Source organism: Psittacula echo (genome assembly GCF_963264785.1).
Source record: "Psittacula echo genome assembly, chromosome: 4".
NCBI classification, from domain to species: Eukaryota; Metazoa; Chordata; class Aves; order Psittaciformes; family Psittacidae; genus Psittacula; species Psittacula echo.
The window spans coordinates 120,986,980-121,012,908 of record NC_137738.1 but is presented as its reverse complement, the minus strand read 5'-3'; positions in this window follow the sequence as shown (position 1 = coordinate 121,012,908).

The window sequence follows — 25,929 nt, the reverse complement described above, 5'->3', positions numbered from 1 at the left end:
TTGTGATGATTGAAGTCTGCCATGGTCACATCGCTGTCAGCGCATCCCAGAATGTTCCAGGGTACAAACAGAAGAGGTCAAACTCTAAAGGCAGACAGAGACAGAAATGCAGTAAGAGGAACATTTTCCAGCCGTGTTTTCTATTGTATCAGACTCTTTACCTCTTTTGCTCGCTGCAGAATGAGTTCTTCCAGGCTCTGAGCTGCTGCTTTGGGTGCAGTGTAAACTTCTCTTTGTTTCTTCTAATTCTGCTCTATTTGTGCATTGTTTTCCAGCACTCAAGGAGAATTAAGCTGATTGCAAGTGGCACAAAAATACCGCCAAGGCCTCTGTGCCCCAGGAAATCACTGGGGCCCTTTATGGCTGTTTATTCATCTAGAAGCATCGTTTTGTAGTGTTCTCCTTCCCCTGGCAGTGGTTTACTCATGCATCAGCAACGAGGAGCAACCGAAGGTGAGCTGACTCTTGCACTTGTAGGGTATTAACATTAAAGAGCTGTGCTTCCAGAACTTGCACTCTCCTTCCTCAAACCAAAAAGGACAGAAAGACCTGAGCAAAGTGCACCAGGAGATGTGATATGAGGCTCATTCAGCTCGTGTAATTACATACAGAGATCTGCAGGATCAAAGGGCACTGGGTGAATGGAATGGATCTCTTGAGCAGCTTCATATGGGTTAGAATGATGTGAAGCCACGTCAATCAAAGCTAAGATTAATATTGCTGGGAAGGACCCATTGGTCAGAGTGCAATTGTGGGGTGAATTCAGCAGAGGGTGAAATCTGTGATACAGACTTGTACCAGTGAAATGGGCTGGTGGCTTTCTTGGGCCTGAAAGAGAATGGTTGTCCAAGTCCTTGAGAGTCTTTAACTGGTGGTAAGTGATGCAGCGTTGGGATGAGGTTGTGCCCACAAGAAAACTGGAGCTGTTCAACCTGGAGAAGAGAAACAGCATGGAGACCTCAGAGCAGCTTCCAGTGTCTGAAGGGGGCCTACAAGGATGCTGGGGATGGACTCTTCATCAGGGACTGTAGTGACAGGACAAGGGGTAACGGGTTCAAACTTAAACAGGGGAAGTTTAGATTGGATCTAAGGAAGAAATTCTTCCCGCTGAGGGTGCTGAGGCACTGGCACAGGGTGCCCAGAGAAGCTGTGGCTGCCCCATCCCTGGCAGTGTTCAAGGCCAGGTTGGACACAGGGGCTTGGAGCAAGCTGCTCCAGTGGAAGGGGTCCCTGCCCGTGGCAGGGGTTGGAGCTGGAGGAGCTTTAAGGTCCGTTCCAACACAAACCAGGCTGGGGTTCCATGAGTCCATCTTTGTCCCCGTCTCAGCCAGGTGGGAGGAGCACAAGGCGCTGTGATGCGGTGCAGCAGGGAGGCAGGGCAGGAGCTCAGCACTGTGGGTACATGGGCGAGTGCAGGCAGTGGTGAGCCAGAGCCGCTCAGCAGCACTGACACTGCTCAGAGCAAGCAGCGAGAGCGGCACCTGAGCAAGGGACAGCAAAGAGACCAGGACAAAGTCAGACCTGCATGAACGGGAGTGACTCACATGGGCTTCACTGGAGCCGCTCAGGCTCGCGCAGAGGTTGGTCCAGTTTGGCATGAATGACTTCCCAGGGATCCCTGCTTGCCCAAGGAGTGTTTGCATTGCAAGAAGCCTCTTGTTCCCATCCTTGAGACTTCCCACAGTGCCAGGTGAGTTCAGGGCACTTGGGCATCTGCAAGGCACAGCCGTTGAGTGCCAAGGAGATGGGATCTGGGGGCAGCAAGCAGAGTTTAGAGCAACAATGCACACTTGACTTTGTCACCATAAATTACCCCATATCCTTCCTTGTGAGCCACCAGACACATCTGCAGGGGAAGCACATGTCCATAGTGACCGAGTGCTCCTCCTCTGCTTTGTTAAACCCTCTACTAGCATAAAAGTCAGTGGGGGTAAGCAGTAGACCTTGGAGCTCAGCAGTGGTTGCACACTCATTTACATCTCAGTGGCTGCATTGCTCTTCCCCTTCACAGCTCTTTTATGGTGGTGTGGATGGTATCTGGGCACTAGGAACAAAGGGACAGATCTGAAGGCGCATCTCTGTGCACTGTGTTCTTACTGTGGCAACTGAAAATCACCGCACTTTGAATTAGGTGGGACCCTTGCAAACCTTATCTTCAGAGCATGGAGCACAGAGCCTTGCTGTTCTCAGATCTTACCTACTCCTTTTGCCTTCTTGAAGTGAGGACAGCAAAACGTGTGTGTGCAGTGGAACATCCTCTGGTGCTACAGGAAGGCAACATCTGCCTTGATGCACACCAAAGGCCCTTCCACCATGGCTGCAGTATGAGTACTCTAACCGCTTACATCCCAGGTCTGTGCTGGGTGTTGGTTTTCATGAGCAGAAATTCCCGAGCAAGGAGTGGGAATGTTACCGTTGGCAAAGCTTTGTGAAGCTGAGATGATAAATTGATTACTTGGGCTTACTGCTGATTTTAGGCAAATTAATTTTCAGCACTTGGCTGGGCCTTTTCCAGTCCCAGAGGAGCTGTATATTCCCACCAGCATCACAGCACAGAGGCCAGCATCACGAGTGGTGGTGAGTAAGGGTCACTTCATCACCAAAAGACGCTGCAGAGCCTGTGAGTGACTGCGTCCTGCTGCGGTGCTGCCTCTGGAAGTCAGTGCAGGAGCAGAACGTGCAAACGCAGGGTCTCTGTGTGATGGCAGGATATTGTTGGGGTTACTCTGGAGGGAATAAGGGGGATTGGGGAGGCTCCAAGTGGTCAGGAAAGGGATGGAGGGAATCGGGTGTGGGGGGCTCTTCACCATTTCTCAGTACCTGGTGTGTGACTGCGACTGCGGGATTTGTTGTGCTTAAACATAAGTGGAAGGGGAAGGATCTCAGGGCTCTGGGTTCCAGGACAGCAACACACAGGGCTACAGAGAGCCACAAATAGATCCAGATTCACAGAGCACATTCACATTGCTTGAGGCCACACATTGAGACCTTTAAATTGTGAATAAAAGCTTTAAATAGAACCATAGAACCCCAGCCTGGTTTGTGTTGAAGGGACCTTAAAGCTCCTCCAGCTCCAACCCCTGCCACGGGCAGGGACCCCTTCCACTGGAGCAGCTTGCTCCAAGCCCCTGTGTCCAACCTGGCCTTGAACACTGCCAGGGATGGGGCAGCCACAGCTTCTCTGGGCACCCTGGGCCAGCGCCTCAGCACCCTCACAGGGAAGAGCTTCTGCCTAAGAGCTCAGCTCAGTCTCCCCTGTTCTGGCAGGTTCAAGCCATTCCCCTTGGCCTGTCCCTACAGGCCCTTGTCCCAAGCCCCTCTCCAGGTTTCCTGCAGCCCCTTTAGGCACTGGAGCTGCTCTAAGGTCTCCCGCATGGGTTAAACATCATTTACACTTATTTCTCTCATGACTGTCAGAGTAACTCAGTCCTCCCCGTTCGACATTCTGGGATATCAGTTGCAGGTTCATGAGCTTGCTCAGAAGTGTTCAGTGTTTGCACAGCTGAGCCGTGTATCTCAGCAGTAGATAAATAAATGTTCTCTTCCTAGGAGATGTCAGTGAGAGGGGTTCAGGCCTAGCAACCCATGTCCAGTGGTGCTTGTCAGGAGGGGGAATGCAGGGCATTTGGTTTTGATTAAGGAAAATGCTTTCTAGCATCACTGGAGGAGGCAGAAGAGCAGTTTGATGTGAGAGCCATGATGGGGACTGGCTTTGAGCAGGGGAAACATGCCCAAAAGAGCTTGTTGGAACAAGTCCAGAGGAGGCCACGAGGATGATCAGGGCCTGGAGCACCTCCTGTATGGAGACAGGCTGAGAAAGTTGGGGCTGTTCAGCCTGGAGAAGAGAAGCTGCGTGGAGACCTCAGAGCAGCTTCCAGTATCTGAAGGGGGCCTACAAGGATGCTGGGGAGGGACCCTTCATCAGGGACTGTAGTGACAGGACAAGGGGTAACGGGTTCAAACTGAAACAGGGGAAGTTTAGATGGGATCTAAGGAAGAAATTCTTTACTGAGAGGGTGGTGAGGCACTGGAATGGGTTGCCCAGGGAGGTTGTGAATGCTCCATCCCTGGCAGTGTTCAAGGCCAGGTTGGACAGAGCCTTGGGTGCCATGGTTTAGTGTGAGGTGTCCCTGCCCAAGGCAGGGGGGCTGGAACTGGATGATCTTAAGGTCCTTTCCAACCCAAACCATTCCATAATTCTAGGACATAGCCCAGCATTTCCTAAACAGAGCTACAAGAGAGGGGAGTGTCTGTGGGATTCATTGCTGTGCCAGTAAATGACACAGATTCACTGTCTGGGGCTTCCAGACCCTCTGTTCCAGTAGATCATAAATGCTGTGTTGAACTCCTCATATTGGAGCATCTTGCCCTGTGTGTCAGGCTATAGCTGAACTTGCTTTTGCTCTGGGTTTTCAACCATCAGCTGAAGCACTTCAGCATCTCCTCACCACAACGGGTGTCCCAGGTTATATGGGGCTTTTATAGGTTGGTAAAACCTTATTGATTTGCTGCTGGGAGAAGCAGGTACCACAGATGTGGGATTTGTCACCTCTGTGGATGTAGTGACTTCAGTCACTATGAAACCTCAGCAAACCTGAAACACCAGTGGGAGAGCTGTTGGAGTTTGCCAGCTGAAGGCAGGGAAGAGTCTGTTGGCACTGAGCATCCTCTGGCACATGGTCTGAGCAGAGTGCCACGGCAATTCCTCCTCCTGTGGAGGGCAAAGTGTGAGTTACAATGGGCAGGGTGTAATCAGTGTCCTGTCGCTGATCCCTGGCTGCTACACCAGCTGCAGGAGGGAAAAGGAGGAAGCAGCCTGCTCTGAGATAGGAGATGGGAATGAGGAGGGAAGGAGGCTGCTCAGGAAGCAGGGAAGGGGCACAGATGAGTGCAGAGCTGGGATTTAGAACCAGCACTGGTTTTCTGGGAGGAGTAAAATCTAGATCCAAAGGTTAGCAGAGGGGAGAATCTGGGATAGAGAATGGCAGGAGAGGAGTTGGGTTGGGGAGAACCAAGGGAAGGAGCACCTAAAACCATTAAAGTTCTCTCCCCACAGAACTGTGCATCCTGGTGCTGCTGCACTCAGGAAGTGCCTGTGAGGCCCATGGGTTGGAAGGGTCCTTCCAAGCTCATCCAGTCCAACCCCCTGCAATGAGCAGGGACATCCTCAACTAAACCAGGTTGCTCAGAACCACATCCAGCCTGGCCTAGGATGTCCCCAGGGATGGTGCATCCACCACATCTCTTTTTCCTGGGATGCCACTGAGCATCCGTGAGTACTCACAGCTGCCACTGAGTCACTGATGCAGGGGGGGTGCTTGGAAGCGTGTTGTCCTGGATACAGTTCAGGGTTTGGATGGCGTGTGTTGAAACAAGCCGTGGGTGACTCACGGAGTGAAGACTGCCTGAGCACAGAGCAAGGAATGGCCTGATCCAGCGATGACAGCCAGCATGAGGCTGCATGGGCATCTCCTAACCGCTGCTCGTGGGTATCTGTACCGGGTACGGTTCATAGCATAAGGAGGACATGGAGCTGTTGGAGCAAGTCCAGAGGAGGCCACGAGGATGCTCAGGGGCTGGAGCACCTCCTGTATGGAGACAGGCTGAGAAAGTTGGGGCTGTTCAGCCTGGAGAAGAGAAGCTGCGTGGAGACCTCAGAGCAGCTTCCAGTGTCTGAAGGGGGGCTACAAGGATGCTGGAGAGGGACTGTGCATCAGGGACTGGAGTGATAGCACAAGGGGTGATGGGTTCAAACTGAAACAGGGGAAGTTTAGATTGGAGATAAGGCAGAAGCTCTTCCCTGTGAGGGTGCTGAGGCGCTGGCCCAGGGTGCCCAGAGAAGCTGTGGCTGCCCCATCCCTGGCAGTGTTCAAGGCCAGGTTGGACACAGGGGCTTGGAGCAAGCTGCTCCAGTGGAAGGAGTCCCTGTCCGTGGCAGGGGTTGGAGCTGGAGGAGCTTTAAGGTCCCTTCCAACACAAACCAGGCTGGGGTTCTATGATTCCACCTGAAGGACAGCCAGGAGCCAGGCAAGGCATTTAGAAGGACAAGGCAGCCTGGCTCCAATGGAAGAGGGAGCAGAGAGACATTTTAGGGATACATCAGAGCAGAAGTGAGGGTTGTCAGAGTGGAACTGAGTAAATCAGCATGAATGAAGCCAAGAGGTTTCATGGAGCCTGATTAGGTAAACAGGTAGAGATTGGAAACCAGGAATGGGAATGACTGTGAGGGCTGGAAGCAGCAGGTGCCTTGGCTGTGAGCACCAGGGAGGGGGGAACCAGCAAAGCAATGGGAATTGCAGTGTTCAGAGCAGGCAGTGAGGAATGTATAGAAATGAGGAGAAAGCAGAATCTCCTCGTTGCTACTGGGGACAGCTCTTCCTGGAGACAGGCTGGGCCCTGTGCAAAGAGGAGTGTGTGATGTTCCCAGCGCAAAGGAGGCAGAACGAGTGTTGCGCAAGCAGCAGCTCCTCCTTGGAGGTGGGGAGGATGCTGAGGAGTCACGTTAAAGCCATCGGCCTGGTTTGGTGGGGGTTGTTTGTTCCAAGGGTTCTTTCTGTTTTCAACAAGGAGCAATTACTGCAGCAATGTGATAGGGCTCATGCTGGATGATGAATGAACGCTGCTCCCCTTGGAACCTCAGTGTCTCCTGGAAGACAAACCTCGCCAAGCTGCAATCCAATTTAACCCAAATGTATTGCTGGTGAAGGAAATGATGACAGGGAACACTGTGGCCTATGTAAGAAGGGCATCCATGCAATTATTCCTTGTTGTGAGGTCTCTGCTCCTTAAATCCTGGCATTTCTATATGTCATGCACAGGTTGGGGGTGTCTGCAGCCACGTACAGTGCCGACCACTGGGACATCAGCACCTCAAGGTGACTGCAAGGTGTTCTGTGTCTGGATGGCACAGCTCTGGTGCCAGCTGCCGTGGTGGAGTTAAATGAGAACAGAATCTGGCCTGTAATGTCCTGTCAGTGCTAAACTGCCTTATAGATTGAGCTCCCTGTAGCAGGGATCCGGTACTAAGCACAGCATCCCCACCCTTGCATGGTTTCCTATCCTGCTCTGCCCAAGCCCATAGCGGGAGGATGATTTCTGTTGTTTATAAACTGCAAATGCACCTGGCAGGAGGATCTCTTCCCTGTTCCTCCTCTCTTTCCTCCTGATGCACTCAGTTCATTCCCTCCATCCCTTCCCTCCCTGCCACCCCCCCTGCCTTGCAGCAAGCTGCTCCAGGAGGGCACAATCCCTCCCCATCCATCCCCAGTGTCACCTCTGGGGGTAGGCAGGCAGCTTCCACCCTCCTCCTCCCGCTGTGTCCGCAGGAGCAGGCAGAGGGAGCGCGGATGGGACAAGGTCCGTGCCTTCCCCTCTGCAGCCCTGCCTGGGGCTCCAGCACAGAGCCCAGAGCTGCCGGCGCTTGGGAAGAGGTGGGAAGTCCGCAGTGTCCTGGGTGGAGACCTCTTGGCTCTGAGCAGCGGGAAGCTGGCCAGGGGCCCTGCTCCAGATCCAGTGGCCTCTGCTATCTTCTGGTATGGAGGCCCCGCTCCTCCCAGCTCCTGCAGCCAACTCGTGCTGCACCCACATGGAACAGGAGGGGGTTTGTGTGGAATCCAGTGACATCTGGCTTGGGTTTAACAGATCTCTACTGAGCTGACACGAGAAGAGATCCTGGGTGGGCATCGGGGTGTTCTGCACGGGCCTGACTTGTTCATTGTTCATCAGGTCGTGCTGAGACCCTTGGCTGGTGCAAACTGCTCCATTGCCTGTGATGGAGTCCCACCATTAACAACCTGGGGGCTGTATGGAGACCCCACTGCCCTGCTTTAGGATGTGCCCCCATTTGGGCTGGAGTTTAGGGCAGGCTTTCAGAACTGGAATAGCTGAAGAGGAGCGTGGGGAAGGTTTGTGGAGGCTGTGATGAAATCCAGCCAAAACCCGAATCTGAGAGGCAGGTCCGGGTGTGCCCTGATCATAGGCATAGAACGGCCCAAGCATTCCCCTGGGATCTCTCCACTCCTGTTTTGCTTTGAATCCAAGGCACTGGAAAGAAGAGATGCACACGGAGAGCAGCTGGGACACGGCAGAATCCCTCTCCCTTTCAGCTCTTTTGGGTTCCAGATAATTCCACCTATGTGCATTCCATCCTAAGAAATCTGATGAGGTTACCGAGTCCAGCCAGCGCCTTGGATTCATAGGTGCACAACTCTCCCCATGACACATGCACTCAGAGCCAACCAAGCACAGAACACATAACAACGGCCTCGGAATCCTTTCTCCATGCGCTGTCTCCACAAAAAGCTCATTCCTTTAAAGTATGGGCAAGGTGTTTGTATTCTTGGCTGGCTGGAAGCTAACGCATACCTTTGACATCCAGCTTGGCCGTCTTCCTTGCTGGATCTGCCAAGCATTCTTTAGATGTCAGGGTCTGGGATTTACATGCTGGGAAGCGCAGGATATTCCGAGGGTGTGGAATTAACCAGTTTTGCACAAAATGTACCAGTGACGTAAAACTCATCTTTTAAAGTGAATTTGGTGCCTTATGGAAAGTCCTAAGTAGAGAAGCAGGAATCGAAGCTCCCTGTTCATGCCCAGTGCAGATGCAGCCCTAGCATTGGCTCTGCAGCTTCTCCACCCTGTGTTGCTGTGCTTCAACCACGACCTGAAGGGCTCATAGGAGAGGTAAGGAGATGGTTGGATTTCCGTGCCAACCCTCCTAACCAGAGTTCAGTCTGTGGCAGATTCCAGATGGGTTTCCATTGGTTCCGACTGGTTTCCAGTTTAGATCCCTGTGTGACCATCCCCTTTCCAGAAGCCAGAGCAGCCAGATGACACCAGGCATTTCGTAATGCAGAAGGGGAGATTTCTCCCTGGCCCCATGAAGTTCCATTGGTTTGTGTTGGTAACCAGAGGAGAAGAGAGCTTTACCTGGGGTGGACATCCATCCTCCTCTTCACGTGGACCACCCGCTCAGTTCACTGCCCTATCACTAGCCTTGAAATTCCAAATCTCCCAAACTAGATCCTCTGAAAAGGAGGCAAAGTTGAGCCTTATTTTTGAGGAAGAAAGGTGAACTTCTTCCATTTGCCTTTCAGATTTTGAGCTTTCAGAGGTCCCAGGTGCATTTTAAAGCATTTTTTAAGAGCTAAAAGAAAGCCATAGAGCCGTGGACTGGTTTGGTTGGAAGGGACCTTAAAGCTCCTCCAGCTCTAACCCCTGCCACGGGCAGGGACACCTTCCACTGGAGCAGCTTGCTCCAAGCCCCTGTGTCCAACCTGGCCTTGAACACTGCCAGGGATGGGGCAGCCACAGCTTCTCTGGGCACCCTGGGCCAGCGCCTCAGCACCCTCACAGGGAAGAGCTTCTGCCTAAGAGCTCAGCTCAGTCTCCCCTGTTCTGGCAGGTTCAAGCCATTCCCCTTGGCCTGTCCCTACAGGCCCTTGTCCCAAGCCCCTCTCCAGGTTTCCTGCAGCCCCTTTAGGCACTGGAGCTGCTCTCAGGTCTCCCCTTCAGGAGCCTTCTCTTCTCCAGGCTGCCCCAGCCCAGCTCTCTCAGCCTGGCTCCAGAGCAGAGCTGCTCCAGCCCTTGCAGCATCTCCATGGCCTCCTCTGGCCTCGCTCCAGCAGCTCCACGTCCCTCTTGTGCTGCTGCCCCAGAGCTGGATCAGGACTGCAGGGGGGGTCTCCCCAGAGCACAGCAGAGGGGCAGGATCCCCTCCCTGAACCTGGTCCTTTGTTCCTTCCGCTCCTGTTAGCTGAGAAAGGTGCTGAAGGGGAGAAAGAAATGGAACCTTTTAATTTTGTCCTTAATGATTCAATTTTGTCTCTAATGTTTCAATTTAAACTTCCTAATTTCTGAGCCCTGGTGATCAGTTGCAAACAAACGGCCTTCCTGTAACTGCTGTAGATGCTACCACAAGGTAAATACCTTCAAAGACAGAGGCTTATGTTAGGCCATTCAGGTTCCTGAGTACTTTGCCTTATCTCTCCTCAGTATCTGCGCATCTAAAGTGTATTTGTCTTACCTCTGTTTTAGCTGATAGAGAATGAGACATCTCCAAAGAGCCACAGAACAGAAGCTGGGGTCATCGTTCTTGCCACTGGCTTGTCGGAACTGCAGCAAAGGTTGGAGGCTGTGCTGAACTTTGGAGTGTGCAAGTACGTTGAATGGATGTGCCTTCACTGGGAAAAGCAGATATGGGTTATTCCTAGGACATTCCATAATGGAAAGTCTCCTTTTTTAGGTGGATGTGGATCCACCCTGAACATGTCTTTGTTTGCTTGCAAGGTTGTTTCCTGTTTTTTCTTATCACCAGCTTTCAGCTGTGAATTAAAGTAAAGGGCAGGCTCTGACATTACAGTCTCTGGTCTAAGGGATGTGAAGAGGCCTTTTCACCAGCTCTTTGAAGGAGCTGGACAGCTACTCAGGGGTATATTGAGTCAGAGAAGAGTTCTATGGCTTCCTTCCTGAGCTCAGCTGCTGGTTCAACTCCACTGAAGCAGTGGGAGTAAGAGCAACAGTAAACCTGGACTGCTTTGCAGTGATTTTCAGCCTAGTTTCACATGGAATTCCACATATTTGTCCCCTTCCCTGATATCTTTTGGAGCTGCTGCCCAAAGCCAACAACATTTGACTGGAAGAGGGAATTTCCAACAATAATTAAGATCTTTCCAGTTTCTTAAAAATAGGAGGTTGGGATTTGAACATTTGCACTTTCACCCTTCATAGATCTTTTGATCTTTTCACCCATTGCTCCTGCATAGATTCTCTGAGGGGGTTTTTGCTAAGGATTTAGGAAGGATAAATGGGATAAAATTCAGCTCTTCTACTTGGAGATGAGAATAAGGATTTGCATTAACCTACAGGTTAGACACCTAGTCTGTAGGTGTCAAAGGAGAAGTGAATGAAGTGTATGTACACTTTGTGTAGATTGAACCCCATGACTATCTGCTATGGTTTCCACAGCAAAGGTCATCAGAGCTCAATGAGTGATGTCTTCATCTACTTAAAGTTCCTGCTGAAGTCAAAGGATCACTTTGAAATGTGTTTTATTCTGGTATTTGCTATGAGTTCATGGCATCTCGCTATATCCCCAAAGTGAAGGGTTCTGATGGCTGTTTACTCACATGGGTGGAAAAGCTTGCGCTTTATTTGTAGGGAATTTATTTACCATCATCTTCAGCACATGGATCTTGTATTTCCCGGATAGATCCAAGCCTGCAGTGTGTTCTGTACTCAGTGCATGCAAAACTGACTGGGTGATTTCCTGATGGATTGCTTGATAAATTAGAATGGATATTGGGGCTTGGAACTGGATGATAAAGTCCCTTCCAACCCAAACCATTCTATGGTTCTGTATTTTGAGTTGATAAATGCCATGCTTTTAGATCTAAAACGATTTTATAGTTCTTTCAGACCCTTTCCCTGTACTAAACTTCTTTGTTTTCTCAAGAGTAACCTCAAAAGCAGGTGTAGCATTCAGCAGCACTCCCGGCAATGGCACAAGGAATGGCATCCTTTTCTCCTGGAAAACAAAGGAGAGCAGGAGGGGGAGCTGACCCAGATTCTTCCCTTGTGACAATGTCAAAGTAAGTTATGGAGATTTCTGAACATGGAAAAACTGACATTGTTCTTCTTCTGCCTAAAGTTACAAGGACAACATGGATGCAACAAACAGATCAGCAAATCTCCATTGATCCCAGCGAGCTTTGTGTTAGTAGTGAGTTGGGCCTCCCATAATAAAATGTTTAGGTCTATCCTAGGAAAGAAACCAGCATGGCTATGATTTATAGAAAAGCTTTCTGAACAAAAGGACAAAGGAAATTCCACACTTTGCAGTGTGCTCCTTCTTGGAATATGAAAAGCTTTGGCACGTTTCTCTGCTCCTCTGACCCAAGATCCATCAGTCAAAAAACCCCAACAGAACAAAACAAATTCTCAATGTTGTGAAATGGAATAAAAGAAGGAGTTTGTGCCAACCAGATTCCTCAGGGAAATGGAGACCAAAGGCAAGTGGGATGCGCGGCCATAAGTGAGGTGCCTCTGCAAGAATCCAAACTTTCTGTCCAACTCAGCACTTTATTACAAGCCACTGATGCTGCTTTAAAGCTGCTTTCAGAGCCAGGGCTGAGAGCATCAGTCACTGTCTGCACACAGACTCCTGCAGGAGTTTGTACAGCCAGGGAGGGGGTTACTGGAGGCCCTTAAGTAAGATGGAAGTGTAATGTGCCGGTTGGGGACAATTGATTGCAAGTGTAATTACAGCTGGAATCTTTCACCAGGCCTGAGCTGGTGGCAAATACACAAGCTCCAGTTATGCTGCTGTGATGTTTGTATCTCTTTGTGGTCACTGCAATGGAATTCCAGCATTTTAAGACTGACCAATTCAACTGCCTAAAGCAACATGTCCTGAGGTGCTTAGAATCATAGAATGATTTGGGTTGGAAAGGACCTTAAGATCATTCAGTTCCAATCCCCTGCCATGGGCAGGGACACCGCACCCTAGACCATGTTGCCCAAGGCTCTGTCCTACCCTTCCCCTGCTCCAGGCACTGTATAGCATCCTCAGCGTGTTCTTGCTGCGTGCAGCTTCCTCCTCATCCAGCGCAGAAGCTGACATCCCATTTTCAATGAGTCTCTTGAAAAGCTGCTGGAAGTCCTGTCCCAGGGACCTTGCAGATGTGCCACCGTCCCTGCAAGTGTTCACACACTGTGATGAGGCCCTCAGTGCCATGGGTTAGTGGTGGCTTTGGCAGTGGTGGGAATGGTTGGACTTGGTGATCCTGAAGGTCTTTTCCAGCCTGGTTGATCCCATGGTTCCATGTCTGGGCTTGGGAGGCATCAGGAGGTAAGAGATTCCTTAATTCCATTTTTCCCTGTGTGCTTTCATTCCTCTGCCTTCGCCTGGCTCCTAGGGTATCTCTGCTGAAACAAGAACCTGGTTCTTTCCCTGGCCTCCCTGCTGGGACCACTTACGTGTGTATTAGTTACTGTCAGTCATCAGAGTGTGTTATGAGCATCTGGCTGGTGGGAGGTGTTCTATGGCCATAAAAAGTGCTGGCCAGAAGCAGTACCTCCCTCCTGACCCTGCTAGAAAGGAATCTGAAGGGTGAAAAGCTGTGAAATGCATTTTCCAACCCCAAATCCATCAGTTGCTGAGACCTAACTGTGATTTTGGGTGTAAAGGCTTTACAAACAAACAGATATCCCATTGTTCTGTGCTGTGCATTTTCGTTATTGATTTGCTCTATATTCTTGACAGGAAAAGTGATGCAAATCTTCTGCTCCAGCAGAAGCAGAGTATGCAAGTGTCATGAAGTTTCCACTGTTACCATTGGGGTTTTTTAATAGTGCTCTGTGCATGAAGATACTGCTGTTACCATTAGGGTCTTTTAAATGATTTTTTCCTTTTAGACCTCTGTGAATGCCTGATTCCAAAATGAAAAAAACCAGCTGAAGATCACACAAATATATCTGCATTTTCATGCTGTATTCCTTTGTTATTATGTTTAACCCTTATTTTCCTCTATGCTGTACATTACCAGAACATAGCTGCTGTCTGCACAGGTTTGTATCCAAGTGAAAGGTGCCCACTGAATCCTTCCTCCTGAACTGGAAAGATGTAGATGGCTTTCTTTGTTTCCACCATGGGCCTGATCCAAAGCTGAAGGAAGGAACTTTCCAGAGGCATTGGGCCTATGTGTCACAGACACTCCAGTCACTTGCTGGGCATGGTGGGGAGAGAGAACTTTCCATTCTGTTGGTTTCCTTCTGAAAGGACACACAGTGTGTCCTGGGTTATGTTTTGAGTTATTTATACAACTGTGTCCTGAGGAGCTACAACGTCCTCCAGTGCAAACACAGCTCCTGTTTGTTGCTGTAGTGTTGAGGAGGAACCATAATATCAAACATTCCCCCCCCATTTGTTTCTTCTAAAACCTGATTCTAATCTCAGCTACACCATTAAATTAAATCACTGCAGCTGCCTCGTATCCCCCAGTGGAAGGTCTCTATATGGGTAGATCCATGCGCTTGTGTAGGGCTCTGCTATGGAGGATATGCTTTACATGTGCACATATGTTTAAAACACTTCTGTCCAGCTCAGTCTCATGTGAGTCACATAAATTACAGTTCCTTGTACCCCTCACGTGTTTTATGTGCCCCATGGCTTTGGCATTGTACCCAAGCCCTGGATCTAACCATTCTTGCATCCTCGGAACCTCCCGAGTAAGATCCAAATGTTGTGATTTTAGGCCATTCATGTAATAATGTGTAGTTTGAATAACTCTACACATTTTCCAGTGAGTTCCAGGCACTGAGGGGGAAGATGCAATCACAAATCCTTACCACTCTGTATATTCCATCTTGAAATCCTGACATCGCGTTCTTTAGTCATTCTATTACAGGCCATTTTCTTATTCTGGGCTCCCATTTGCTAGAGATGCTGGAGCCACTGTAGTGCATTGATCTGTAAAGTGCTTGGTGATACCCTGAGTGTGAATGCAGGGAAGCATCAAATCCTGGTTTATCAAGTGTTTAACAAACCCACAAGTTCATCTCTTGGCTGAGATCCTGTCACGTCCCTTGCTGTCACCTGCTTTGTGCTGTTATCCATGGGTAACAAAGGCTCTAAAAGCACTTGGGGATGGGAAAACCAGCCTTTGATTTTATGGACCTTTTCCTTCCCATCAGCTATCCAGCTTTTCAAACGTTCCTAAGAGCCATTTTGTGGTTGCTCCTCCAGTAAAAGCCACACAACTCGTGACATAAGATGATCCAACCTGTCCTGCCAGGCTAGTGGGAATTTTCCATCAGCCGGTGCTGCTGGGGCCTATCCCAGTTGCTTTGGCTGTGTAACATCTACATTCATGTTTTCCCACCCATCTCAACAGCTCCTAAAACCAACCTGGATACAAAGCCATATCCTTTGAAGATGAGGTGAGCAACTCTGTTGACTGGAAATAGAGCGGCTTTCCAGGAGACAGGATTCCTGGAGAGGAAGCGTGTGAGAAGCATCACCCGCTGTGTCAGGTTTGCTCTGTTCCTCCTCCTTTTGTGTTTTTGTTTCTAGAGGACAAATACATCAAACAATGGTCTCACTTAACAGTTCTGGTAATATCTGCAGGATGGGAATAAAGATGGGAATAAGCATTGTGGTCTCTAGATAATTATAATAGAGATAAGAGTTGTGAGTAAGAGCCAAGGAATTAAGACTGAGTGCTGCCATTCGGCATTCCCCTCAGCCATCATTCCTCAGCCCTCATACCCCTCAGTCCCTCATCCTCTAATTCTGCTTGGTGATGGAATTTCTCTCAGACAGCTTGGATCCCATTGTGCGGATGAACTGGTGTTATCAGCACAGTGACAGATTTCAGAACACCTTCCCACCTGAGCTAGCATGCTTATGGGGCAGCAATCGTCCTGCAAGCTGCAGGCAGGGTTTGCAGCAGTTCCACGTGTTTATGGACACAGGGGTGGTGAAAATCATGGAATCCCAGCCTGGTTTGTGTTGGAAGGGACCTCAAAGCTCCTCCAGCTCCAACCCCTGCCACAGGCAGGGACACCTTCCACTGGAGCAGCTTGCTCCAAGCCCCTGTGTCCAACCTGGCCTTGAACACTGACAGGGATGGGGCAGCCACAGCTTCTCTGGGCACCCTGTGCCAGCGCCTCAGCACCCTCACAGGGAAGAGCTTCTGCCTTAGATCTAACCTGAACTGCCCCTGTTTGAGTTTGAACCCATCACCCCTTGTCCTAGCACTGCAGAACAGGCAGCAGCTGGAAGGTGAATCTGTCATTGAATACCATTTTACCGCCCCCCTACCAATGCCCTGCCAGATGTCCATGAACCATCAGCAACATTCATCACAACACCAAGGGAAGCATGAAACTGCAGTTTGGAAAATGCTGGCATGGAAGGGAAATGGAAGCTCATCTATTTATAAACCAAGTCTGGAGCTCGCTTCTGTGATCACCCTATAAATAGTGACTGCATGAAATCCCAAGTACCGGCGCTGGTATTTCATACATTCTTGCTCCTCATTCTATAGCAGCAGTTTTCTGCAAAGCACCACTTCCACCCTACTGTTGTGGTGCTTTTTAAGAGCTTTTAGAAGCTCATTCCCATGTGCTTGAATTCAAGATCCAAACAGCTTTTACATAAGGAAAAAACAGGCAAAAGTGTAATTCATAAGAAGTCTCTTCTCCCAAGGAACAAGTGACAGGACAAGAGGAAATGGCCTCAAGCTGCACCAGGGGAGGTTTAGACTGGAGACTGGGAACAATTTCTTCCATGAGGCGCTGGCACAGGGTGCTCAGAGAAGCTGTGGCTGCCCCATCCCTGGCAGTGTTCAAGGGCAGGTTGGACACAGGGGCTTGGAGCAAGCTGCTCCAGTGGAAGGGGTCCCTGCCTGTGGCAGGGGTTGGAGCTGCAGGAGCTTCCAATGTAAACCAGTCTGGGACTCTGTGATTCTAAGCTGAGCTGACGCTCTGAACGTCAGAGCAGCCTATTTCTTGCTCATGTGCTTCTTTGAGAACCATTTCATCCATCTCATGGTACTGTAATTAAAGCAAGGAGAGAAGATAACTGTGCCTAGATGAGGTTCCACTGGTGTCAGTCACAGCCCTGTACAGGCAAAATGGCCCAGCTGCATGCACAAAGCATCACGGCCTCAACAATTAAAACTGGGCGCTATCAGAGCAAAGCAATTCCACATGCTTTACCTTTTGTAACCTATTTGTGCCAATGGGTTTTGCAGGATGCGCTGGGGTCTTAACCTGACCTTTACCCAGCTTCAGTTTCCATAAGAAAACTAAGCAGATTGCCACAAAAGTGGATGAAATCTGGAAAAGGATCTAAGAATTTAACCTTTGATTTTCCTTTTTGTATTTGACTTGGCAGAGACGACTGAGTTGGGTTCACTGAAGTTCTCTTTTTACTCTCTCCTGTACCTGGCCTAGAGATGTGTCTTTTCTGCCACAGTAGTAAAGGAGGCAACTTCGCTGTTGGTTTTTGCTGCCATTTTTTGTCTTTCCATGTATGATGTTTCTTGTTACTTTTTAATAGCAAACTCCAGATTTGTGTGTCAAACCCAGAGACATTGTTACCCCACCAACCCCTTAATGGACGAGCTGTTCCAGTGTAACCTCTCCAAACTGCACAAACTGCTAATGTGTATTTTTAACTGCAACATTCGAGGAAACAGAGTAGTAAAATGATGCTGAAACACAAGGAAAGAGGAAAGAGAACAACCCGGCACCAAGGGGGAAAGCTTTTGCAAAGAGAATCCTGCAGCTTTTCCTAGGACAGATAGATGCTGAGGGTTTTGGTCAGCTTGCCTCCCTGTTTCTCTTTAGGTACATCTGCAACTGTGCTCATCTCCACCTTGTACGTGCAGCCCGGCAACAGAGAGGGGTTTGCTGGCTGAGTGCTGGCACCACGGTGCCCAGCTCTGGATGTGACACGAGTGTTTCCCACTTCCCTGGGTGGTTTTGTGCAGCTTCCCCTGTGTCTGAGCTGTTCACTGGTGTACGAGGCAGCCAGGGTAAAACCTGCCTTGTGTCTGCCTGCACAGCTTCGGGCGTACCTTTGACTGCGGCTGCAGATGTTCCCTGCGATGGGGTTTCTTTCACCCAGAGCCCGCAGGACATGCAAGCAGGTCCCAAGACACTGATTTGCTTTGTTAATGTACTGCCTTGGACACAATGGAGATGTCTGCAGGGGATGTTGTGGTACACGGGCCCTGTGCCTCTGCCAGGTCTCACTGATGCTTCCTGTCGCTCAGCAGCAGGACTCCTGCCAGGGCTCCTCCCGCACGCTGAAGGTTGCCGTGATGTTGGCATGGGGAGCAGGAAACCCATCTTTCCTGTCAGCATTTCCACCGCTGGCTCTGGTGGCGTGGGAAGGAGACAGCAGCTGGCTGAGGCCGAGGTAAGTGCCCTCTGCTGTAGTGATTTCCTCGGGTTTGGGGTGTCGGGCACATGGAGAAATAGGTCCTAAGCTCATGGGAGCTGATAGAGAAAACAGGTAAGAACAAATGCTGTGGGGATGAGGCAGCAAAGCAGTAGAGGTGTTCAGGGAGCATTTTAGGTTAATAGAGAGAAATATGACTTTACAGTAACAGTATTTAGGTTAATACTCAGTGAGAGTATTCCCAGGCCTCTGATACATTACCTGAGAGTGGAGCTGCTCAGGGTCTCCGTGTTCCTCCTGTTTCTTACCAGCAGAAAACCTGTCTCTGTCACACCTCCCCTTCATACCTGTGGTAGGTTACTATAAAGTACAGTGGATGGAGATACCCTGGAAGCATGTTCATTTCCTGATGCAGGACTCTGGGCTCATCACCGTGGGCTGCTTGTAGGGAGAAGGGGAAACAAGGGGTGAGTCTAATGGGTTTCTCTTTGCAGTGGCTGTTGGCAAACAGAAATACACTTGTGAATAGACCACAGGGAATGCATTGCTACAAGGTGGTGTTGAAGGTACACAGAGCTGGGTGTTCTGATTTGATGGGAAGGAATAGAGTTATGTGAAGAAGAAATGTCTGTGATAGAGAAGCCATTAAGCTTCCAGACACATGGTGAGGAAGCTGAGAGCTTTCCCTTTAGGCAGATTGTTGCCCATCTTTGATTTTCCTCTCAAGATCTTGGCCAAGCCTGCTATGAGAGAAAGCACTGGTCTAGATTTGTGCCTTTGAGCCTCACAGTGTGTCTAAAATGCCGCATTCCGGGTGGAGGAAGGTGTGTCTGGTGGGAGGAACCCGTCTCTCATCCCAGTCATACTGAAACCTGCGCAACTGGAACCTGCTGATAACAGGCTGCTTTCCCAGTTTAATGTGGTAGAGCTGGGAAGTTCTTTAGTGCAGCTTGAACTTCTTCGTGTGTGTGTCTTCTGGCATTTAGGAAATTGCCACCATCCTTAAATGGGATTTTTCCAGTTTTAATATTGCCTCAACAACTGTGCCTCTTAATTTCTAACCTAGAGATGCTGGTTTGCTTCCATTTGGAAATACTCTCTTGCAACTTCAGATCACATAAAAACAGCTGAAATGCCCTAGATCCTGAAGAGAGTAAAACTCCTACTGAACTCTTCCATTTTGTTTTGGACAATGCATTAGGTTATTGAAGCTACAATTCTAAATGACGCTTTGGAGATTTTGGAATGTATTTACCCTTGCACACCTACATGGTGTTTTCCTCTTGGTGAAGGTGTTAATACACATAGGATAATTTGTGTTGGAAGGGACCTTAAAGCTCATGCAGTTCCAAGCCCCTGCCATGGGCAGGGACACCTTCCACTGGAGCAGCTTGCTCCAAGCCCCTGTGTCCAACCTGGCCAGCATACGGGTGTATATGTACGGATGAGGACCAGACAATATTACTGAGCACAGTGGGTTAGTAGATTTTCAAAAGAAAAAAAGATCGAATATTTCTCCAAATGTAAGAAATTCATTGCTGCATGGACAAAACGTATGAGAGAAAACCCCTTTGGGTTGCCAAGGCAAAGCTGACTACGAAGTAAGGGGCAGAAGGGCAGTGACTTCACCCAATGCTGCTTTGTTGACCTTTTCCACTTCATTTAACAGCAGTTTCTAATGTGGCCATTCACTCTGCCCCTTTCAGTTGGATTGAAGGAGTGGGAATGCGGCCGCCAGTGCCAACAACCTGTTAGTCTAACCTGGTTTACTTGCTGGTGGTTTAACTTGTAAGTGTTCCCAACTCACGTGTCACAATGTTGTAGTTTTGGGCTTTCTAGCTCTGCGGGTCGAAGTTCACACTGCAAATACTACCAAGTATTAGTAGTGATTTCTTTAACAGCAATAGCCCCCTCTCTGTGAGCCCTGGAGGTGCTGGTTTGAACCATTAGCAGCAAAACATTTGTACCTGCCCCATTCTTTACAAAATGTGGCTCTTTGACAAAACTGGCTGTCAGTACTGGGATAACTGGTTGGACCCCTCAGTGCCCCTGTGATTCTGGTTCTCACTTCTCCAGGCATCGTTCCTACCCAGCTATTTCCATGATAATCCATGGCCCACCCATCTTGGAGCTATGTGGGTTCAGACAGACAGAAAGGATCTTAAAATACTCTGAATGCTCTCGCTCACTCCCATCTATTACAATCTTTCCCTGCCTACTTGCCTGGGAGATATTAATAGTCGAGTGAAGGATGATTTTTTTCATCCTGATGTTTCTTAATATCCTAGCATTTGATTTTTCCTATTTATATATAAATATATATTTGTATTTATATGTGTATACATACACATACATCATTAATTTCTCTGAATTCCTGTTACTCATGGCTAAAATGAAAGCAACATTTATGTTGGATCAAAACTTGAAGCCTAAATGTGGTGCATGTACTTAGGCACTTATTAGGTTTCATTATTCACAGCCAAATTATTCAGCTTTCTCAAAGAGCAAAACTCTAGTGGGCTCACAGAAATTGGTTTACAAAGTGCTTTAACACATAGTGCACATAATAAAGAGACTCAGTAGGACTTCCCATTGATTTGGACCAGACTTAGTGACCAGGAGCAGTCTTAGTTCTGCAGATATTCCAGCTAATGGTGGTACCAGTGTCTTGGGGGCATTCAGGAAGGCTGGGAAATGGTTTTAATTTAGTTTTCTTTTCTCTGTGTGGGTAACTTTCGAAGGGGATTGAAATGGTTGACTTGCCCTTTGTAACAGGAATGGTTACAAAGGGCTTTGCTGGGAATTATTGTTGTTACAGTAATAAAAAGAGAGAAAGAAAGGCCCTTTTTACCTCTTTCCTACCAGCACTGATGTAACATGGAAGCAAGAACCATCAGAGAACTCTCCTTTGCCGCTGAATCAGGTTTTATCATGGCAGGGAGGGCTCAGTGGAGGAAGAGAGAGGCAAGAAAAGGGGAAGGGGAGGAATAGGGTGGCTTCTCAGTTGATTTATTTTCCCTGCGTGCCAAGAACCGGGTACGAACCCCCAGAGATGACAAACATGGTATCATCTTTGTCAGGGTGACAAGATTTATGACATCTTTGTCAAGGTGACAATCTCTTGTCAAGGTTCTTGTGAGCTTCGTGGTGACAAAACATTTTAAAGAGGCTTTCTGAATGCTTGAGGAACTTTGCCCAAGTTTGAGGGACTTAGGAATGTGAGAAAGTGTGAGGTTATGGTTGCATATCTTGGACAAGTTGAAGGTAGGTGCTGATGCTGAATATGGGCAGTTAGAGAGAGGGCTGAGATTGCAGATTACCAGTTCATGCCTGATCTGAGAAGTGAGACCACTGCAAAGATAGAACAGGATGGCTTGCTCCTGTTCAGATGAGGGAAGGAAATGTGCAGCAGCATTAGGAGCAATTAGACAGGCAAGGTGCATCTGAGAAGGAGACAGGGATGAGGCTGAAACAGAAGTGAGGTGATGAGAACCCACATGAAAGCATTGGCCACCCTGGGTAAAAAGCAAGGCACCAAGTCCAGCCAAGGGCCAGAGACCTGAATGACGGATGGGCAGAGGTGGTGGTGCTGGCTGCTGTGATCAGGACAGAGAAGTTACTGTCCTGTTTGGCTGTGGTGTAGGAGCTCTTTCTTGTACATGTAGAAGCATAGAATCCCAGAGTGGTTTGGGTTGGAAGGGACCCCAAGATCACCACCTCACGAGGAAGAACTTCTGCCTTCTATCTGAGTTAAATCTCCCCTGTTTCAGTTTGAAGCCATCACCCCTTGCCCTATCAGTGCAGTCCATCTTGCAGGTGCCACAAGGGCAGAATGAGATTGTAACTTGGGTAAGATGATAGGCCTGGAGTGGAGAAGTAGATCACAGAGCGACCGTTACTGAGTGCCTGTGATACACATTCATATTTCATAGGGTGAGTTCACCTAACAGCAATTACAGAGGGAATGACGGATTAAGTGTCCTGTCTGGGACACGGACGTTTGGAAATGGGGAGTTTGGGGAGGCGACTCCAGGGGAGCAGTCTTGGAAACCAGAGGAGAACAAAATATCAGGAGCCAGGCTGATAACTCTGTCAGGATGGGAATGAAGCAATATTCCAGAGATTACACCAGGAAGTGGATATTAGAAACTTTGGCAAAGCAGCCAAGTGTGAAGGGGCAGGAGCCAGATAAGAGGAAGTTTGAGATAGGAGCAGAGGAGAGGAACTCCAGAGAGCAGTGAAATGGTGTGTTAGGAGTGAGCCTGGGGATGGAATGCAGGACAGGGGAGGATGACAACTGCGGAGGCAGATGAAACCGAGGGTGCTTTGTTGGTTTTATACACCAAAGGATGGGTAACACTTGTTCAGAGCTGCACTGTAAGCGATAGGTTAGGGATAGCAGAGAGGAGGGACTGAAGGGGCTGAAGGCACAGATGGAAGCAGAGGGGCCAGGATTGACAAAGGAAATCTGGAGCAGAGATGTCTGCCTCTGGATTTGGGTGGTGAAGAGGGAGGTGAGGAAGGGGGACGGGATCTCTAGGTGGGTGATGGGGGTTATGACTGTAAAGACTGGCAAAATCCTGCCTGGGGAGGGAGGAAGAGGGGGAATGCAGCAGAAGGGCGAGTCTCAGGGTTACACTGGTAAAGGAGGGGCTGTTTACGGAGGAAGGTGGCGGGCCCGGAGGAGGAGAGGACGGCTGCAGTGGAGCGAGTCAAACCCGGGATGGGATTTCCACGAGGAGCGGGAGAGCAGCACTGGAGGAAATGGATGCTGGGGGTGAGCCAACATTGTCTGTGCGATAGGAGAGGGTGTCGGAGGAGGAGGAGCATGAAGCCTGGAGGGACCCAATAACCGCATAAACGCGAGGGAAGGCAAAGGAGAAGGGAAGGGAAAGGAGACGGGAAGGAGCGCCGGGAGCAGCCTGCGGGGAGGCCGCGGTACCGAGGGGGTCGATCTGGGGGTGACGCCGGGGCCAGGCCGCAGCGGCGGCACCAGGTGAGGGCCCCACTCGGTGTAAGCGGAGCCGCGCCGGGGACACCTGCCGGGCCCGGGGCCCGCCGCTGCCGCCGCAGGGAGCCCGCTCGCCGCCTGCGCGGGGGAAAGAAGGGGCCGGGGGGGGCCGGGCCGGGCCGGGCCCAGCCCCGCCGCTGTCCCCGCCCCTCGCCCCTCGCAGCCGCCGCGGCCGGGCGGGCGGAGCGCAGCGCAGCGCAGCGCCGCGGGGGCTGCGGGCGCTCCGGTCACTCCCCGCTGCTGCAGCCGCTGCCGCCGCCGAGCTGAGGGAGCCGCGCCCGGGCAGCGCTGAGGTAGGGGCGGCCGTGAGGAGGGAGGACCCCCCCATACCCCTTCTCCGCGTGTTGGTGTGAGGCGGGGACCGCGGGCGGCCCCGCAGCCTCGCTCCGCAGCGCCGGGCGGGCGGGGAGACCCCGCGGCCTCCCCCCTCTTCACCCCGCATCCCGCTGCGGGGCTGCACCCCCCGGCCCCGCTGTCAGGGCGCGGAGCCGCCCAGCCCCGCCCTGCGGCGGCGCGGCCTCGCCTCATCTCTCCTCATCGCTCCCCTGCGGGGCCGCAGCCTCCCCCCCCTCCACCGCCGCTACCGCTGTATTTATCTTAATTATCCCGAATGGAGGTAATTGCAGTGGTGCTCGGGCGGGGCGCGGGGGCTCGTCCTGCGCCGTGGTGCGCAGCGCCGGGCAGCGGCGGAGCAGAGCCGCCGCAGTGCTGCTGCGGGGCCGAGGAGCCTCTCCCCCGCTGCCGCCCGAGGTTCGGCGGCCCTGCGGCGGGGCAGGGCAGCGCTCCGGGGGGGGTCTGTCCGTAAAGCGCCCCTGCAGCCGGGCGGGGACAGGCCTGGGTTAACACAAAGAACATGGCAGGCTCCTGCGAGGCACCGGGAGACTGCAGCAGCGCCGAGAAGCCCTTGCTCGTGGCTCTGGGGGCTTGTTGGGAGAGCCCTTGTGTAAAGCTGAGCCTTTCCCTCTGCGAGGGATGGTACGGAGCTAGGGCGAGGCATTGCCGGGTTGATTTTGCTGTCTTAATTGTGGGGGGAATCGCTTTCGCGTTTGTAGAGGGTGAGTCGTGATTTGTGTTTCGAGATCGCACCAACGTCGCCCATAGGTGTAAATATACAACCCTAAAAGCAGGATGACTGGAATAGGGAATAAACCGTTCCAGATCCAGAGCAGTCCATACCCTTTACTGACAGGGTGGGAATATTATGAAACCTGCTTACGGAGCTGGCGAGCCAGCTCAGGAAGCCTCCGCTCTGCACTAACCCTGTGTGCTGGAAGGCGTTGCGGGGAACAATGCTCCCAGCCGAAGCTTATTCCAGGGGATAATCAGCCCTGTGAAAGCATCAGGAGAGCCTGTGGCTTCTCAGGCCCTTGCAGGGTATCTCTGCTGGAAGCGGGACTTGTGTATCCTCAGCGGGAGGAGATGGAAATGGTGTGAAGAGCTGGGAAGGGTGGGTGACGGCAGCTCGATGCGGTTCCTGCAGAACTGGGGTTATCCATTGGTGTTCTTGTGTTTTCCTGGCTGTTGTATGCCTACATGGCTGAGCAGGGCTCCTAGGGCTTGAGGAGGACTGGTGGGCTCGCTCGTGGGTCACCACCAGAGCCAAGGAGTTGATAAATACCATAGGGAGAGAACATTCAGTTACCTCCTGCAGCAGCACAGACTCGGTGTTAAAAAGAGGTCAGGTCTGTAATGCAGGTCCAGTGCAGTAAATGGGATCTGCTGAAGCAGAATGCAGCACTTTGGGATGAAATAGGAGCTTGCAGCAGTTCTGTGGCAAAAAGCATTGCAGACGCTCTTTCATCTCGATGGTGGCACCAATCCTGCAGCTTGTGGAATCCCTGCAGCGTTCCTCAGCTCTGTCGGCACACAGGGGTGGAACGGAGAGGGGCCGAACACTTGTGCTGCATGCATGGAGAGCAGGATGCTTCTGCATGTCTCACAGCTCCTCCTCAGGAGGCGTTCCAAGCCACTGTGTGAAGGGTGTTTTGGTTTTCCTTCAGCATATGTGAAATCTAAGCCCTCGAACTCCTGTGATGATCATGCTATTACGTCACCTGGCTACGGATTGGGTTTTAATGTGGGTCAGTTATCAGACTTAATACTTGTAGTTGGATGATTTGTAAAATCAACATTGTATGTCATGAGTGATGAGTAAATGGGCGTATTCTGTGGGACATAGATGAGAAGATGGATTTATGCAGATGTTTACGGCTCAGACTGGACTGGTGTCCTCAAGCATCTCCCCCCCAAAACCTGGTCTAGTGAAGGTGTCCCTGCCCATGCCAGGGGTTGGAATTAGATCAGCTTTAAGGTCATTTCCAGCTCAAGCCATTCCATTCTACGTTTAAGGCTCAGACTGCAAAAGTTCTCTAGCCGGTTAATCTCTGTAGGCACCTAAATTCCCTAGTCATCTGACCTGGGCATAGGTTACAAACCAGTCCAGTGGTTTATCACTGCCCATTACCCGTGAGTCAGCTCCTGATTCCAGTCCATGCTGGTATCTCTGACCACAGCCTTCTGCTCACCATTTCATGGGTATAGGAAAACCTTTGCAAACTGCAGCACTCGGGTGATGGGAACTGGGTGGTCCAACATCAGCATGAGGAGACACCAGCAACCCCTTGGGTCTTGCCAACCCTCAGCGGAGTGAGTTGGTTGTGAAGCAGAGCAGTGGAGACTCTTTCCTGTGGTGGTTATGCACACTGTGCCATGGAGGCTTGTGATGAGATTGGGCCAGTGTTCCATGATAGTGCATCCAGCTCTGGGGCAGCAGCACAAGAGGGACGTGGAGCTGTTGGAGCGAGTGCAGAGGAGGCCATGGAGATGCTGCAAGGGCTGGAGCAGCTCTGCTCTGGAGCCAGGCTGAGAGAGCTGGGCTGGGTCAGCCTGCAGAAGAGAAGGCTCCTGAAGGGGAGACCTGAGAGCAGCTCCAGTGCCTGAAGGGGCTGCAGGAAACCTGGAGAGGGGCTTGGGACAAGGGCCTGTAGGGACAGGCCAAGGGGAATGGCTT